This window comes from Oryctolagus cuniculus, chromosome 14, assembly GCF_964237555.1.
Source record: "Oryctolagus cuniculus chromosome 14, mOryCun1.1, whole genome shotgun sequence".
Taxonomy (NCBI): Eukaryota; Metazoa; Chordata; class Mammalia; order Lagomorpha; family Leporidae; genus Oryctolagus; species Oryctolagus cuniculus.
The window spans coordinates 61,126,244-61,145,984 of record NC_091445.1 but is presented as its reverse complement, the minus strand read 5'-3'; the positions used below and the strand labels follow the sequence as shown (position 1 = coordinate 61,145,984).

At 38.4% G+C, this 19,741-nt stretch overlaps 1 long non-coding RNA gene across 5 annotated transcripts in view; it reads right to left on the bottom strand.

Annotated features, from left to right (window-relative positions):
- The window catches only part of LOC103349603 (uncharacterized), a 105,006-nt gene that overhangs the window by 7,792 nt on the left and 77,473 nt on the right, over positions 1-19,741 (bottom strand). For 2 of the 5 annotated variants that reach the window (XR_007922628.2, XR_007922629.2), the window contains exon 4: positions 12,307-12,388. The exons of 1 other annotated variant lie outside the window; for it this stretch is intronic. This is a non-coding gene — a long non-coding RNA (uncharacterized lncRNA). Of the gene's footprint in view, positions 1-12,306; positions 12,389-13,205; positions 13,913-15,320; positions 15,523-19,741 lie in introns of those variants that run through there. 2 more of the 5 variants (XR_011382003.1, XR_011382005.1) reach the window with 2 other exon arrangements.

Genomic DNA, 19,741 nt, shown 5'->3' with positions numbered 1-19,741 from the left:
AATATATATATTATAAGATGAATATGAAGATCCTCATGGTATTGAAATAAGGAAAACGATGAACTCATGTTTGTGTCACAGGGGAAAAATCATTATCCCTTTTTCAGGATAGAAAAAAATCTTTATGATAGAGTCTTTAGAGAAAATGTAATTAAAGGAGCCATTTATGTAAATCAAGAGAAAAATACTTATGGGAAATTATTTTGTGAAGGGTGTAAGAAAACTATTTGAATTTTAATTGAAAGATGGAAAAAAGGGAAAAATCTCAAGAGTAGACCTTGTTGATGAGATGGAAGAATTTGAAATATCTGAGATGTCAGCTGATTTAAAATTACATAGTTAAATTTAAATGGCCTCATCAATTGAAAACTGGTTAAGAAATTATGGGATATGTACTCTATGGAATACTACACAGCAGAAAAAGAATGAAATCTGGTTATTTGCAACAAAATGGGTGAATCTGGGAAACATCATACTTAGTGAAATAAGCCTGTTCCCAAGTGACAAATAAGATGTTCTTCCTGATCGGTAATAACAAATAGAGCACCTAAAAAGAAATCTGTAGAAGTGAAACTGACACTTTGAGAAGCAATGACCTGAATAGCCCTTGTCTTGATGCTCAAGGAACAGTTTTTGTGTTTTTTTTTTCTTCTTGTTCACTCTATTTGTTGAACTCTTTACTTAACATATAATTAATCATATGTGTATAAAGTCAATTGAAAACAGATCTCAATAAAAAATAAGAGTGGGAATAAGGGAGGGAGGAGGAAGTTTGTAACTGTAAAACTGTATAGTTCTGCATACATTCCTATGGTATCCCATATGGGCACCTGTTCAAGGCTTGGCTGTGCCATTTCTGATCCCGCTCCCTACAAATGGCCTGGGAAAGCAGTGGAAGATGGTCAAAGTGCTTGAGCCCCTTGCACCCACATGGGAGATCTGGTTGAAACTCTTGGCTCCTGGCATCAGTCTGGCTCAGTCTCAGCCATTGTGGCCATTGGGGGAGTGAACCAGCAGATAGAAGATATCTGTCTCTCCTCTCTGTCTCTGTAACTTTGCTTTTCAAATAAGTAAAATAAATCTAGGATTTATGGACATAAATCATCTAATCTAGATAGATATTTGAATCAGGCCTTTACCCATTTGTCAGTGATTCTCATCCACAGCTATAAACTACAATTTTGAGAAATTTAATACTGATGTCTAGGTTTCATTCACTGGATGCTGGATGTTAATTAGCCTTACATATAGTCTGGCCATCAGAGTCTGAACAGTCTTTCAGGTGGTTTCAGCATAGAGTCGAGGTTAATAGCTTCTGCTCTAGATAACCTGGCAAATACTTCAGTATTACAAAATCAAACTATTTGTGATACATTGATACTATAGTATTTCCTACACAATACATAATGCTTTGCGGTTTAACATCAGCTGAAAGCTCTACCCTCTACTTTCTTCCAGTGTTAAATGTTTGTATAGAAGACAGAAACAAGTTGTGTTTCAGTAATAGAATATAAAGATTGGTTTATTTTATTTATATATTAATCATTCTGCAAGTTAATCCCTGTCCTGGAAGGAAAGAAGCCTAAAGTCAGAGATACAATAACTTATGCTTGTGTGTTAGGTGGAATAAAGGCCCCACGGGTGTCCATATCTTAATCCACAGAACCTGAATAGCAGAAGCATGACAAAGGGAAATTAAACTTGCAGATGGAATAAAGGTTGCTATTTTTTTTTTAATTTTTTGACAGGCAGAGTGGACAGTGAGAGAGAGAGACAGAGAGAAAGGTCTTCCTTTGCCGTTGGTTCACCCTCCAATGGCCGCCGTGGCTGGCACCCTGCAGCCGGCGCACCGCGCTGATCCAATGACAGGAGCCAGGTACTTCTCCTGGTCTCCCGTGGGGTGCAGGGCCCAAGCACTTGGGCCATCCTCCACTGCACTCCCTGGCCACAGCAGAGAGCTGTCCTGGAAGAGGGGCAACCGGGACAGAATCCGGCGCCCCAACCGGGACTAGAACCCAGTGTGCTGGTGCCGCAAGGCGGAGGATTAGCCTAGTGAGCCACGGCGCCGGCCAAGGTTGCTAATTTTAAGACTTTAATTTTTTATACTTAAGATAAAAAAATAGGAAACTTTTCCTGGTCGTCCGTTTGAGTCTGATATAATCTCAGGGGTCTTTACTACAAGTGGAAGAGTGAGGCAAAAGAATTCAGAGAAGAGATGCGACCATAATGCAAGGTCAGAGGGATGTGAGAAAGAATGAGCCCCACTGGCTGCTGCTGCAGACGGAGCAAGGGGCCATGAGTCAGAGAATGTGGGTGGCTTTTAGAAGCTGTAAGAGGCAAGGAATAAACTGGCTCTTAAACCTTCTGAGAGGTACATAGCTTTTATAACACTTTAATTTTATCCTAGTGAGGTGGATTTCTGACTTGCTGACCTAAAAATGGTAAAATAATAAATTTGTGTTATGTTGTGCCACCACTAGTTTGTGAACATTTATTACAACATCTACAGGAGACTAATATAATTTTCCCATTAAAAAAGAGGAGAAAAGCGTGGAAACATGGATGCAGTCTCTTGAAATTTGTTATTTGGTGACACAAGACCAAAAGAACTCGTCTTTCTCATGTCATATATCCCACCCAGGAAGACTGTAATTACTACAGCTTGGTGTTGAAAAATGCCCAGTCTCCTTAGTGAAAACACAGACTCTTAATCCACAAATCCCCAATAATCATGGTACACATCTACTATTGTAATACAGCACCAAGGAGGAAATGCGTACTAGAGGGAACAGCACTGAAAGTGTGGGAACTGTCTCTCGAATTCTTTGTCATGCTCAGTCTTTTCAAGGTTTCTCAGACCCCTGAATAAACAGAGCTATCACTTTGTGGATTTGTTATCACACTGCTAAAAAGACAGTGTTCTTTTCTCAGGCGGTGCTACTGTAATCAGCCCTGTGTACATTCACGGTTCAGGAACAATGGCCTGATCTTTCATAGTGAAGCTCCTAATCCTGTCCTCTCATATTCTTTGCAGTAGTTCCTGTCTTGTTCACAGCCCTTCCCTTTCCCACTCCACCCACAATAACATATAATATTAGATCGATACAAGCAAGGTGCTATGCTGCTTCTTAACAGAAGCATGTCGTGCTAGAGGAAAGTATAAGTCTCACTTGTGATGAGAAAATGCTGAACTTGCTAATGAAGAAATTCAGTGCTCTGGTTGTATGATATCTGAGTAGTCTCATTTTTGTTTTCATTTGTTCATTCAATAAATGCTTGAATAATTGCCACATGCAAGTCACTTTGCTAAGCATTGAAGGTACAGTGATGAGGTACAAAGATGCAACATGGTTCTATCATTCCAGGAACTTAGAATCTAGTGGATAATAGAAGAAGGAAAGCAAAACCCCAAATCTGTTTAGTTAATTTGTTTATTGAACTGCTGACTATTCATGGAGTACTTATACTGAGCAACTGCTAATAAAAAATGTTCAAACCCAAAGTCTGCATTTTGGATACTTAAAGGAGGGTGATGGAGAGCCCCTCATCCCAATTTTATTTTAATAGAATGGACTTAAACATACAGAGATTTTATAGAGCTGGCTGCTTTTAGTATTTGAGGAGCTATAGCATGGTCTGTACCCGTTATGTGTCAGGCCCTTCTTTCTGAAACCTTGGCAGCACCCACTGAACACTTTAGCTTTATCTTTTAAGGTATTTTTGGACTGTAAATGTAAGCCTCTATTTGGCAGCCCTTTTCTTCTGAAAAAATGGATTGCTCCCCAAAGTAAAATAAATCAAAATCCAAATGCACTGTACAACTAAGACATCTTAAAAGAAGGAGATTCTGTCAGCCCACGTTAAAATCTTCTGGGAACTCCTGACATTCCTGCTGACTTGGGACCTCAGTGCCTGACTCCCTGGAACTTGCATTTTAATGTGGCCCCAGGACTGAAGTCTGATAACCCATGCCTCAGAGAACCCCCAGAATTCCACATGGACACTTTACTTTTATCAATCCTGGACACCAACTACTCATAGATTTCTCTAACTTCATTGTAAAATCAGAGAAAACTCCATAAGGACTTGAAATGAGCCTCTCCTCTTATACAAGTGAATTCCATGTATAAAGCATGAGACATCATCTGCAGAAGTCACCGAAGAGTGCATCTGTAAATGTTTGATCAGTGGAAAGAGGAACGCTCAAGCTCAGCCATCCAAAATGAGTTGGGTGCAATCCAGGTTGGCAAGATGAGAATACATTCATCATCAAAATTCTGAGAACTAGGCAATTCCAATTTAGCAGGAGAGAGAGCAAGAGTCACAGTGAAAGAAAAAGGAGAAAGTGAAGGGGGGATGTTGGATATTTGGGAAAAATAAAAGAAAACTTCTCTGTTAGAGATGAGGCCCTAGACTTAAATATGAATTAGAGGAAATATTTTCAAGACTATCTCAAGACACTTGGCTTAAGGTCCCTCCCACTTCTCAGTTTCCTAACTGCTTTGTGGGGTTCCCCAGATAGTTCAGTACAAAGAGAATGTACTGGTCAGAAAAATCTGTGAATATCAATACCCTTAGTATTTATATTTCTCATTGAAAAATGTTCATGTTCACATATGGTTTAACATCATTTGTCTCTATTGAATCTGGAGATTATTGGTTGAGTTCCATAACCCCAGCAACCTCTCTAATGATAGTGTCAAATAGTTTCTTGAATGCAAACTTGAGAGTTAAGATTCCATGACATTTAACTTGAGTAGCCTGACTCCATCAATAATATTTCTAAGCTGCTTCTCAACAATTACAGAATTTGTTATAGATGTTTTAGAACTGTTAAAAGTAAATTCCTTGCTTTACAAAGGAGAGAAAAACAGATTTTAGAAGCTTCATTTACAGTGTTTTTCTCTAAGTTCCTAAGGGTTCCAAAACCAGTGTGTCAATGCATGATGATCTAGTTCTTAAACTCACCATAGATTTCTTCATTTGTCTTTAGTCAACTAGAAATTCTCCTACCTAAATAATACTAAAAAATCAAATAGAAGTCATAGGGAAGGTATTTGGTGCTGCCATTAAGAAGAACCCTGGGAGTGCCCGGCTACAAGTCTGGGCTCTGATTCTGATTCCAGATTCCTGCAGTGGGTGATTGCTACCTATAAGAAAGACTAGGATTGAGTTCTGGATTCTTGTCTTCAGCCTGACTCAGCCCTTGCTGCTGAGGGCATTTGAAAGCTGAACCAGCAGATGGAAGATCTGATACACTCTCTACTCTCTCTCTCTCTGCCTTCCAAATAAATAATTTGTAAAAAATTATATAGAAGAAACAAAAGTTTCTTGCTTAAAAATGTGATCTTCTTTATTTTGAAAATAACTCTTAAACTTTGACAAGCTCTTTTGTTAAAAGTCTCAGACAACCATAAAAGTTGGTTTTGTACTTAAAAATGTATCACCAGGGCGTAAAGATTAGTTGCTGGCAACCTTTCTGCATTCAGAAAGTGAAGTAAGGATGCTCCATGGATATGCCTTTCTTCCTTAAACATGTTCAGACAGACCTCCTGCAAGACTTGCCTTTGAAGGTAATAGGCATATAAAATTCATTTTGTCTGCTTTGCCCCAAATTTGTCATGCTTGTGTTTTCCCAGTGCTTACAGGGCCAGAGCAAAACAGAAATCACTGTGCTTGCTCTGGGCTCTAAATGTCATGTATCAGCTGAGTCACTGGACTTCCATCAGTGTGCTGATTAAACTTAGACTATTATCTCCTTATTCATTTCATTTGCATTACCCTGAAGGAACACATGCTCAACAGTGCTCCACAGTATTGGTGTACGTTGTGCAAATAGTCCATGCTAGGAACTCAGGAGCACCTAGCAGTAGCCTAATGAGGTCACTATTAAAAAGCAGTTTTATGTCTGGCATAAAACATCCTTTTAACCACATTGGGAAGAGCATTTGTTCTCATCATATAGTTTGTGTGAACGAGAAAGAGAAACCATGCTGCAAGTAATTATACCAAACAGTTGTAAGCCAAGGATTTCTCTGAAACAGCAGCTGGTAGAAACAACAACGTGGGACTTTACAATGCACACTGTTCCTACTCCTTCCTTAAACCTTCGTTGCCAAGGTACTGCACAGTTTTCCAGCTAATATCTTTCTTTATAGTGTTGATGCTACAGTTTGTGTCAATAGGTTTCTTGTTTACTCAGTCACATTGAAATTCACTGCTAGGGTTAGAACCACAGGGAAAAGAAGAGACTAATAAGAGAAGAGATTTGTACTTCAGAAGATACAGAGACTAAGGTTCTATAAATGCAGCTCTCTTGGACTGCAAGATGGCAACTTAACTTTCTACTTTCATGATGGCCAAAAAGAACAAAGAAAAGCTAGTAACAGTTTGTCTCACATTACCCAACATCCATGTATGTTAGAAAATCCAAGGTACTTCAAAAAATCTATGGAGATGGAAATAAAAGATAAGTTTATTTGGGAACAAAAGGTTTTGAAATCCATGTAGTTTGCTCATAATATACAATTTCCACAAAATTTTTGAAGACTCCTCATAGGTGTGGATTGTAAAATTTTGGCCCTAAAATATTTATTTTTCATTACTATTTTGAAAAGTATTTATTTATTTATTTGAAAGACAAAGAAACATACACAGAAATATACATAAAGATGAGATGTGTGTTTGTGTGTGAGAGAGAAAGAGAGAGCCATCTTCATCTACTGGTTCACTCCCCAAATTCCACAAGAACTCCATGTTGAGGGATGAAAGTCTGGAGCTGGGAACTCAATCTATATTTCCTTCGTGGGTGGCAAGAATCTAATTACCTGAACCATCACTACTGCCTCCTTGGGCCTGTGAGAAGAAAGCCAAGGCAGCAACAGAGACAGGTATTGAACTCAGGAACCCATATATTATGAGGACGTCTTAAGTGGTATCTTAACTGCTAAGCTAAATGCCATTCCTTAATCTTTTAATTCCATTTTTCACAAACTTTTGAAGTATCTTTAAATATACATCATCTGGTTGAAGCCTCTGAATTTCAACAATGCATCCCAAACAAAAATTGATGTGGCCAGGGTTCTGCTGTTAGAATGGGGGATCACTCAGACTTCTAGATTTTATTGGAAACAGAGTTCAGTCCCCAAAAAGTGTTAACATTTCCTTTTTTAAACTTGGGCACATATTAGTTTTCAAAGTAAATCAACAAGTGTTACAGTGACTTTACATATTAAAGACAGAGATTTAACCTAGTGCCTATGTCTTAGTCTCTAATAATCATTCTCAATAAAGTAAATTTCAAAGGGCTGGTGTTGTGACGCAGTAGGTTAAGCCACCACCTGCCATGCCAGCATTCCATATGAGCAACAATTCAAGTTCCCAGCTAATTCAGCTCCCTACTAATTCAGCTGGGAAAACAGAAGAGGATGGTCCAAGCGCATGTGGGAGACCTGGATGGAGTTTCTGGCTCCTGGCTCAGCCCTGGGCATTGTGGCCATTTGGGGAGTGAACCAGCCAATGGAAGATCTATTTCTCCTTTTCTCTCTGTAACTCTGCCCTTAAAATAAACAAATAACTATTTTCAGAAAATAAAATTAAATAAATATTGTTCCTTAGGGAAATGACTGGCTCCAGAACTGGGTCAGGAAAAATATACAAGATGAGCTTTTAACATCTCTTAGTACCAGAAAGTAAGGCAACGCTTAATAGTAACAACAACAACAAAACAAAAAATATACAGAAAAAAGGTCATTTCCCAAGTAATAAGGCCAAAGTGTTAAAGAGTGGGCAGAACAGCAAAGGCTTGAGGGATGACCTAAGGACTTGAACTTCTTTAGGACATTGTAATCAGTCTCCTAACAGTCTCTCACTTTCCATTTGCAGGTTTCCACTGATGCTTTGCAGCCTCCTGTGGAATAGTCCTACAAGACAAGTGAATGAATGTGGGGTGACTGACCATAGGCTGATGTGATACTGCCATTTTTATTGTGTATATATAATACATATATATATGTTCACATATATAATTACAATCCTAGCACAAGGAAATATTTTAAAAGAAATAAAAATTTAAGTATGAATGTGCAAAACTTATACCTCAAGATGATAGAGAGAGTGTGTGTGTGTGTATGTGTGTGTGTGTGGGGGGGGTGGATTTCTAAACCAGGCAAAGTGTGCACAGAACATCTTTAGAAATATCTACCCAAAACAGTGGACATTCTTGGGATGAATGTCTTGTGTTTTATGTAATCATAGATTTAATTTTTCCCATGGATTATTCATATTCTTTGAATGTTTTCAGGGTACAAAATACTTTATTTTCATCTAAGCATACCTTTGGCAAGAATGGCATGTTCTAAGAATTTGGAATGTTCTGCTTGGAGGAGACAAGGCTAAGGGGTAGTGTTTGAAGAAGGGCTGTTACCAAGGTCATGTCATCAGTTAGCCAGGAGAACACAAGGCTCAAGAGGCAGAGTGGGAGCCCTGTTCATCTAGTTTAGCCTGTACACCCAGTGCCCAGCAAAGGGCCTGACAAGAGTTAGCACTCAGTGAGAACTGTTGGATAGCTAGAGTGGAGGGATAGAGGAAGGCAGATGGTGGAAGCATATGCACAGTCATGCCACCAACTGAGCAAAGCTGGCGCTCTTCAGAGAAGCCCTGGAGAGTTATGATAGCCTAAATGGCGCCATAGTAAAGCACAGTTCTGAGAGTATGGGCCCTGACAGCAGCCTCTGTGGGGCTGCTTCCTCTTCCTGTCACTTTCTAGCCCAGTGTGGGAAAGAAGCATGAGTTTTTTTTTTTTTTTTTGGTTAATGTCTGAAGCATCAGCTTTCTGTCCTAGGTCTCTTCATCAGTAAATGAAAGATAGTCAAACAATACCTATAAATCATGTGGACATTGTAAGGATTGAGAGATATATGAAGTCCTTAAATTTGTGTAAAAATAGGATCAAAAGATGTTTATTTTATGCAAAAAATTGAAATTGTATATATTAGATGTCTTTAAAATGTTCGTGGAAGTTGTTATGTAAAAAGTTATGCATGGGGCCGGCACTGTGACATAGTGAGTAAACACTGCGTGAAGTGCAGGCATCCCAAATGGGAGCTGGTTCGAGTCCCAGCTGCTCCACTTCTGGTTCAGCTTTCTGCTATAGCCTGGGAGTGCAGTAGAACATGCTCCAAGTCCTTGGGCCCCTGCACCTGCGTGGGAGACCCGGAGGAAGCTCCTGGCTCCTGGCTTCAGATCAGCGCAGCTCCAGCTATTTCAGCCATCTGGGGAGTGGACCAGGGGATGGAAGACCTCACTCTCTCTGCCTCTCTGTAAATCTGCCTTTCAAATAAATAAATAAATCTTTAAAAAAATTATGTATGGATTTCAAATTTTGTTCCCAAATGAATTTTATCTTTCAATCCTATTTTCACAAACTTTGCAATGTACCCCAGATATCACACAATATATATGTGAAAGATAGATGTTATATAGTCATATATAATTAAATATAATTTATTGTATAGTCATATATTACTTTTAAGCTGTTTTTTCTCTTTGATACTTAGATTATTGGACATAAAAACAAGAATAAAGTGAAATAAAATAAAATAAATAATACAATAAATTAAATAATAATTTTCCATTTTTTTACCACTCCTATTCTGAGTAAGGAGAAATCAAATGGCAACCTTGAAAATAGTTATGTCCATAAGAGTAAAATATTAACAAAAAGTCGAAATGAACCTATAAAAATACAAGAACCATGGCAGGGTCAACATAACATATTAACAAGATTTGGGGTTGGGTGAATGGGTGGGTCTACATTTGAACTCAGGTGGACAGAAAATTGAAGGAAGGTAAGAGGTGGCAGATTTTCTCACGGAGGTGAGAAAAATGCTTTTTCACCTAAGAATGAATGTTTCCCCTGGTGTAATTCTCTAGAGAGAAAGGGGCAGAGAAACGTGTGAGGATGACAATTTCAGGCTGCTCTGTGAGTTGTTCTTGTGGCTGAATTCTTCCTGGGCTTACTCATTCTGCTTGGGTTTTGTTTTTGCTGTACACTGATTCCAGGAATGTCTTTTGGTCACTAGAAAGGGAGCAAATTATCTGCAGCAGGTGGTGACTGACTCCACAGTGACACTCGGGTCTATCAGTAAAGAGGACCATTTCCCTCCTCAGAGCACTGCACCCCGGCAGCGTGTGCCTGGATCGCATCACACCCAGCTCACTCTGCGTGTGCAGAGGCACAGCCTCTCAAGGAGGAAGTAAGGATATCACAATGTGGGCTTGTCGACAAATCTTTGATTCTTGAAATTGTGTGGCAGGTGCATTTGCTCGACCACTAATTTACTGAAACTTGAAAACAAGATGAGAAAAGGGAAACAGCCGAGATGCCTGCTGAACCTGGCTTCCTGTGTCCCCTACTCCTTCTCAGAGCGTGACAGCTGTGCCTCTCTGAGTGGATGCTGAGTGGTCAGCACTGACTGATTTCCAAAGCACAGTAGGTCCACTGAGGTATTTGTACATGTGCATGTGGAAGTTGTCGCCAGAAGATGCAGATCATTCTCTTTTTTGAATATGAAAATATTCTTGGACAAATTGGGGAACTGACCTTAGTTTTCAAAGAGTGCCTGTTTAGTTACAAGCTTTCCCCATTGCTTTTTATCAGTGATTAGCATATTAGCATGGCAATGAAGATGTGACCCAATCTGGCAGAAAAAGTATTTGTTGGAGGCTGTGACGTCATGGGACCCCAAAAAGTCAGACATTCTATAGTCACACATGAGAAAAATCAGCTGGTGTTGTGGATGGAGTGATGGCAGAGAGGACATTGAATTTTCTCCTTTGAGGTCTTTGTTATTTCAGATTGTTTGAGTTTGCTTTTCTTACTTGTTGCTAAAATATTCTAGAAATAATAAATCTAATTCAAATATGTAATTTGTCTCCCTGACTTTCTAAAAGTATTTGTTTGAATGGGAGAATGACAAGGAGAGAGAGGGAGAGAGAGAGATCTTTCAACCACTGCTTCACTCCCCAAATAAATGCAAGGGCCAGGGTTTGACTAGGCTGAAGCCAGGAGCCTGGAAATTGATCTGGAACTTCCACATGGGTAGCAGGAATAGTTAAGTTGTGAATTTGGGAGATAACAAGAAAAGAAAGAGAGAGAGAGAGGTAGGAAGAGTAGGGAACTCACACAGTTTGCATCAGACTTTTCAGGGTCTGTCCAACTTGGTAAAGAAATAAATGAGTTCATTTAGTTACCTAAAACTAAAATTCAAACACAACTTCACCCACCCCTCTAAAACATGCTAACTGAATGACCTTGGGTGAGTTATCTATTCTTTTTCTTCCTTCGTTTCTTCGTCTCATCTGTAAAATGAGAGAAATAATTATACCCATCTCAGAGGATTGGAAGGAGTAGTAAATGAGTTCTCATTTGTAAAGAGCTTAAAAGAATGTAAGCACATGGTGTAACTTGCAAACTCTTAAAAGTGTTTATTCAAGTTTAAAGATTGACTTATTTATTTGAAAGGCCGAGTTACAGAGAAACAGGAAGAGACAGAGAAAAATCTATCTGATGGCTCACTCTCCAAACGACCACAGTGGTCAGGAACCTGGAACACTATCTGGGTCTCCCAAGTGGGTGTTGGAGTTCTAAGTACTTCCATCATCTGCTGATATCCTAGGTGCATTAGCAAGAAGCTGGATTGAAAGTGGAGCAGCCAGGTCTTGAATCAGTGCTCATACAGGTTGCTGGCAATGCAAACAGCAGTTTAACCTGATGTACCACAGCACTGGCCTCTAAGTTTAATTTAAGTAAAATACTTGGTCAGTCATATGTAGGATAAAATTAATCATTATTTAAGTAAGATGTGTCTGATCCATCTGCAATGACTGAGTAGGCAGGAACTGTGTTAAGGGTAGGGTTCTGCATCTGAGACTTCACATCCCTGTTAGGGCCAATGGAGTAACTCATAGGGTCTAGGACCCCCCAGGCAGCAGTGACTTTAGCTTTGGAGAAATCCATGGTCAAATTCACAATTTCACTTTTACGCTCTTATTGATGCTTGCCTCTCTGGCTCCAATGTCATTATTGTTTACTTAACATTGTGGAAAATGCCCAAGGCTTTCTCTTCCCCTTGAGTTTCCACAATGTTATATTTTAACCCATGGATTCTAGCCTTTCCTCCCACTGGCTTAATTTCTAAACTATACAGGAAAAATATTTCGTTCAATGTGCTTGCTATTCCAACCTCCAAAATGAGCCTTTCCATCTTCCTTTCCACAATGATATTTTTACAGAAAATTACTTACATTATTTCTGTTCCTTCTATTCGGTGAATAGCAGAGCCTCATTTATGCATGTGAGGTCCTGCCACACTGTTAAAAGAAAAAGCTGCCAAATAAGACAAAGGGAGACTTAATTTAAAAATTTAGTTTTTAATCCCATTCCAAGGAATAATAAACTGGATCAAAGTTAATTCTCATGTCTCTGAAGAAGAGTTCAATGTTAAGGCACCATTCAGCCAAGTCAAATTTGACTTTTGAATCTGTTTTATTACAATTAGGATACACCAATGAGAGCTTTCTTCTCTAAGGTCTTTCCAGGCGAAGGACATGTCACACTGGGAGAGAATATTCCACAGAACAAGATTTCTCATGGTGTGAGTTTTGGACAACATACATATGAAACTCCTAGAATATTTATTAAAATTTTCAAGGGCTATAAAAGCAATGTTTTAGGGGTAGTTCTAAAGCACCTGATGTTCAGGCTTCTCAGCTGATTTTGTATATCCTACAGTTTGTGATCAGGCTAATGAAGGCACCAGTAGAGGTTATCTTGATAGTTCTGATACTTTAACTGAAGAAAGTCTAGTAAGGGCCAAAGTTGCAGAAACCAAGATCATTTTAAGATAAAGAAATCATAACTCAGATATCAATATCTGGCTATTAAATTTTAGGAAATCATAACCCAATAAAAAGTATCATAGCGCATGATATAATTATTAGGAGATAGATCTGTAACAAGCCATGGGCAGTTTAGGGGAGGAAACACATGACCTTCCAGGGTTTCATTTCCCATAAAATGTCCCTTAAAGATTAAATCAGAAGTAGATGCCAAGGATGCTCACATTTGATATTTTTAGGATATAGCAAACTTGAGTCTATACTGTATTCCAGCCCCCTTACTCCAGACACTGTATATTCCTCAAGGACAGATGCTGTGCCTTTGTATTCTTTGTGCCCCTGGGGATGCACAATGTTTGCTAATAGTGAATAATACTAGACATCAGCAAATACTGAGTATATGCCTGCGAGTCAGTAAATGTTTACTGGAATGAATTGAGGGAAGAATCACTTTGTTAAAAGAGTGATTTTCCCTTGTAAAGGAGAAAACTCAAATAGTGCAATAAAATATGGGAGTTAATTTACAAAAGCACATGTATTACTGTTACCCAATATATCCTTGACATTTTACTAAAAATGTCTATCAATGTTACATTTTTCCATTCTATTCCAATAGCACTGCATGCAATTTTGATTACAAAGGTTTGTTACTGGCTCTGCCTGTGGTGTCCATGGTCATGTTCCTCCAGGCTATCCAATTAATTACTAATTTAGCAATACTATATTAAATTTTCACAACACTGAACCCTGTTTATAAACAGCACTTTAACTAAACTTCTTCCTCTTGATTTATTTTGATCTCCAGAGCTAGTTTTTTGGTTTATTTCACAATAACTATGGCTTACAAATATTTCTTTAGAACAAGTTATTTCCTGTTGGCAGTTCTGCTGTAGTATTAAGATACAAAAAAATTTCTTCTGTTGGATACAAACTCCTGCCATGTGGTGCAATGAGATACCTCACAGGTAAAATGCTATGAGAAAGAATGCCTCTTGGACTAGCTCTGCAGATCCTGTATGTCAAGAAAAAAAAGAAAACGAATGTTAGTAAGTTTTCTTTTCCATTGTATTTGATCCCTTTGTTGGGATATAGAGTCTGGAAGAGGGACTTGAATTAATTATTCTTGCAGAATCTTTACTGTTTCTAAAATCGAAATTTGTAAAGCAGATTTTACATATTGAAAGAGCTTTCTGCATTGTTGCAAATTATACAATAATGTGAACTAAGGACAAATAAATGAAAAACACATGGATTAACAATCTTGTCAGTTATATATGTGTATAAAATTAAGAGAAAAATATGTTGTGATACAATACATGTAGAGTTTTATGAAATCAAAACCATATTTCAGATATAATTGGGAATGTTCAAGCAGCCTTTGAGATAAAGGCCTGAGTACATTTCCCACAGCCATAATTTTAGACAAATAAAGCATGGGATACATATATGGTTATTTCTGCAGAAAGAAAAATGTAAACGAATCAAACTTAGTTATAGATTAGGCGTACCAAAGTGAAATGAATAATGGAATTATAATATACTAGGGTTATAAAATAGCCTAGAGATGGCTCACACACTGAAAGAGATTTTTTAATTTTTTTAAAAGATTTGTTTTATTTTATTTGAAAGGCATAGTCACAGAGAAAGATAAAGAGAGAGAGAGAGAGAGAGAGAATCTTCCATCTATTGGTACATTTTTGATCGGCTCAAAGCCAGGAACCAGGAACTTCTTCCAGATCTCCCATGTGGGTAGCAGGTATCCAAGCACTTGGTACAACGATTTACCTGTCATAGTTCATAAAGTCTGAAACAGGTCTTTGACTAAGTTAAAATCATCCCCTTATGCAAAGTAGTTAATGATGCAAATACATTATTTAATATAACTCCAAATATTTAGTATTTCAGAACATGATACTAGACCAGAGGTGAGCAAAAGGAATTGAATTAGCTACACAATATAGATTCAAATGATGAATTCTAATCAGAAACAGGAATATGGAGACTGGAGACTGGAGTTTCACTAAGAGACTGTAACTAACTTTTGCATGACATAGGAGGTGGGGACCAGGGCCAGAGGAACTCTTTGAGCTGATGACCCTTGAAGCACCCTGTGGTGAGAAAACGTTTCCAAAATTATTCCAGAGTGTACTTGTACTTTTCAGATAGGAGACCATCACATAGCCTAACACTCCTAGCCATTCTGGCCACTCTGACATCACTGGCAACTGAGCTTGACAGGAAGCACCAGGCCTGGCACTGAGATCCGTCCTTTGCTTTTTCCGTAAGAGCCAACTATCTGTGAAGAGTCAGTCTTGGCTCTGCTTCTGCAGATACAGGCCCCACTTACGCAGGTATGGAACCCTCCCAGCCTCAAGCGGACCAACAATGTCTGCCTCACCAATAAGAAGAATTCCATGTACCTGTGGTTTATGCCAGATTTTTTTAATAGAATCTTCTTCGCCAAAGAATCTTTCTGCTGATCCTTTTGTCTTACTGCAAGTATTTCAGAACTTAGTTTGGAAAACAGTTCTTCTTTATTGTCTCCACGACTCCAAGACATCTGTCTAAATACAACTCATACTACTGGATTAATAGTTTCTTCTATGATTAACTTTTATCTTGCTGCATTGGAAGAAAAAGTGCATTTGTTGAATATATTTTAAGGATATGGGAGATCTACCTTACTGGTTGATATTACTGAATGAAGAATTGATCCCTAAGCGCTTAAGCTGTTTAGCAAAAACATTTACTCTCTCATTACTCAAAGATGGCTCAGGCCTACACTTTATACAAGTATTACAGTTGTTATTGATGATCTTTCAAACTATTTTAAATGATTAGAGAAAGGGCCTGGTATGAAATATTTTCCTCTAAAATCAAAATGACTGCCTTTCTGAAACAAACATAAAGAACCTTGATGACAAAAAAGAAAGTGATTATGAGACGTAAAACTATAAAAAAACACAAAGATTTATAGGGAGATAGAAGAAATCTTGAAGGGCAAAGTGAATTTAATTATACAATTTTTTTATTTATCTGGTTTGAATTGAATATTCATAATGGTAATTATCAAAGCTATTGTAACTTTATAAGAACTGTTCTTTCACTCATTCCCTCATATTATTATTTTTTCAATTACCCCTAATTGTGCTTTTCTGATCCTTCCAAGCTGATGAAAAGTGTATATCTTTCCCTTTTGGCAAATTTTCATTGTGACAAAGTCTTCACTTAACTAAGATAATTTATTCTCTAGATAGATCATTAATGAGGTACAATGTGTGTTTTGGAATACCCAGATATTCATGTAGCCCATTGTGAATATTCTTGCAAAACTTTAAATTGAGATTTCTAAATAGGGACACATTTATCAGAGCCAGCCTGTCTGCATAGTCACATCCCATGTGTGGATGCCTGTCATCCATTATGGGTTCTTCTATTTCAAGGCCACTTTAATTTTTCACCATGAGTATCTGAAGCATGAGATCACAATTTTATTCCAGGGACACTGTCATTCTAGTAATCAATCAAAAGCAAAGCAAAAAAAAAAAAAAACTAAAATAAAATTTAAAAACACTTCATAGAGTTGTGTATTGTGAAGCTGTATACACTGGATTCAAACTATCATTGTAGAAAAAGTTTCTCTTTTCAGGTTTTTAGTCATTCCCTATTACTTATTTTGAGAAATGAATTTAGTGTGTTAAAGAATAGTAAGAGCCAAGTTTAGAACTTTATAGTAAATATTAAGTGAGTTAATACCCGTATATATATTTAGAACATTGTTTATTTGCTTTAATTATTACTTACCATAACTCTAAGGAGTAGATTATTTTTACTTAATTAAATGGTTAAAAGTGTAAGCCTGAATATTTTTTACATATTTATCCATTTATTTGAAAGTCAGAATTACAGAGAGAGAGTGGGAGAGACAGATACAGAAGCAGGGAGGGAGAGAGAGAGGGAGGGATAGAGGGTGGGAGGGCAGAGAGGGAGAGAGGGAGAGAGAGAGAGAATGAGGATGAAGGAATATTTCATCTGCTGGCTTTACTCCCCAGTTGGCTGCAATGGCTAGGGCTGGGCCTGGCCAAAGCCAGAAGCCAGAAGCTTCATCAGGATCTCCCACATGGGTGGCAGGGGCCCAAGCACTTGGACCATCCTCTGCTGCTTTTCCGAGGCCATAAGCAGGGAGCTATATCAGAAGCAGAGCAGCTGGGATACAACAGGTACCCATATAGGATGCCTAAGTTGCAGGCAGCAGCTTTACCCACCTATGCCACAATGCTGGCTTCAAACTTGAAGGTTATTTTTTATTTAAAAGCAATTTGATGACTTATTTTCACTTTTATATGAAAGGGGGAGAGAGAGAGAGGGAAAGAGAGAGATTAATCTTCTATTCAGCTCATCCCTAAATGCCTGCAACAGTTGGAGCTAAACTAGTTAGAAGGCTGGAACTCAATCCAGGTCTCTGAAATGGATAGCAGGGATCCAAGCACTTGAGCCACCTGTTAACTCCCAGAATTCACATCAGTAAGCTAGTGGGAAACAGAGGAGCCAGGGCTCAAACGGGCAGTCTGACACAGGATGTGGGCTTCCCAAGCAGTGACTAAACTGATATGCCAAATGCCCACCTCAAGCCAGAGTTTAACTCAGACTTCAGTTACATGAGTGATTAGACAGCTTTGGCTACCATAAGCACATCTTATAGACTTGGTGGCTTAAACAACAGATGTTTTCTTCCTCACAACTCTGGAATCTGTAGGCATGAGATCAGAGTGTTGGCATTGTCAGTTTCTGGTGAGGTTTGTAGAAGTGCAAAGTGCAACAGCGGAGAGAAATCACATACATTGCATGCCCTCATACCTCTCATAAGGTTATGAGGGCAGGGTAGTGAGCCCACTGTGAGGATCCTACATTCATGACTTTGTGTTGACTTAATTACCTCCCAAAGACTCCATGTTCAAATACTAGCACTTTGAGGGTTGTGGCTTCAAAAGATATGCTTGCAGGGGAAGGTGGGTGGGGGCGGGGGGGGGGGAAGGTTATGATTCAGCCTTGACAATGAGCCTGAATAATACTTATCATCTATGAAGTGTGAATTTGTACATATTGCAATTTTAAATGATATTTTTCCTCCTTCTGTTTGTGCTGTTTTGTTCCTCCCTACCCTACCCCCAGAGAACATGCATTGGTTTTGTTACAAGGCAAAAATAAGAGATACAAACTCCCAACAGGAAAGGAAACATCTTGCTCTGTTTCTATTAGCTCAGTTGTTCTACCTGTCTTTGCTTTCAATGTTCTTCCTGATCTAGCCATAATTTCCTTCTACTCATCTCATGGCATTTATCTTCCAGTCAAATTAACTTCCATGCTCTGTGACTGTTTACTTGTGCTAGGATATGCTAGCTATCCTATCTGATAGGATATAGATATCCTATCTGATAAAATCCTACCCTCCTGGGGCTGGCATTTGGCACAGCAGTTAAGGCAACATTTGGGATACTGGCAACTCATATCTGAGCGCTTGCTACCAATTCCATCTTTCTGTTAGTGTGCCCCCTACGAGGCAGCAGGTTATGGCTCACGAGGGTACCCACGTGGAAGATCCAGACTGAGCTGAAGGCTCCTGGATCCTCCCTTGCCCTTCCCAGGCAATTGTAGGCGTTTGTGAAGTGAACTGGTGGATGGAAGACCTGTCTTTCTATTTCAAATTTGCTTTTGCAAAATTCTGCCTTCTGTAAAGCTTTTCTAAATCTCACTTTAGAAATCAAGTGTCTCCTTTGGGCTGGGACAGCACTTTGGCTCTTTCTCATTCATCTACTTTGTGTGTATTTGTAGCTTATTTCCCTATTGTTGGAAAAAAATTTTTGAAGGAAAGACTAACCAGGTTATCTCCCACAAATTTAGGGCATAGTAACCATTCACTTCATAAGTGAATTGACACCACTGCAGGGGCAGAGAGTGGACTGAAATTTTCATTTGTACATTTGATGCAAAAAGAGATAGTCACATTCATTAGTAATAAAGAAAAGACTATGAAGAGAAGGGCCCACTCTAGAGAAACAACTTTTGCACATTCAGAAGCACATATTATGAACACATAGTTGATGTGTTAACTCGAAATCAGAGTCAAGTAATCAAGTATTCATTAAAATAAATCCCTGAGGATCAGCGGAGGCAATCCCTTATTAACTTAGGTTGTGCTCATATATACTTAAGTATAATAACACTGCTTTGTATTTGTACAACATTTAAGAGTTTATCAAGTACTTCTGGTGCATTATCTCATTTCATCTTCACATCATCCCTGTGAGATGGGCAAAGGAGCTATTTTCATACAATCTCTATAAAACAAAAATTCGAATCTGAGCAGATGTGACTTCTCCAAGGTCACAAGCTAATACAAGCCGAAATCAAGATTAATCACACACCTTCCTGCTAAATAATTATTGCCCACTACACAGGATATCTTAAAAACTATTCCATAATCTATAATTTTCATTAGTCAGGCTGGTATCTTCCACCACCATCTGCCCCTTAATCAGTATGTGAGTTTTACTCCACTCTAAGATTTCCTTTGATTAAAACCTTCAGTGGAACAGATTTCATTTGATTACAAAATGCCTGGGGGAAACCCTGATATGATTAAGCCAATCTTTTTTTTTCTGTTTGGCTTCTATTACTTCAATAAACTCTTGTATTATATTTGTCCAAAGTATTCAATTATAGAGGAACATCAGTTCCCTATTAGTTCTCATTTTTTTAAAAAAAATCAACTAGATATCTTAAATTTATGACGATTCTAATGCTGTTCCCTTGCTGAACACCTCAATTAAAATGAACAGGA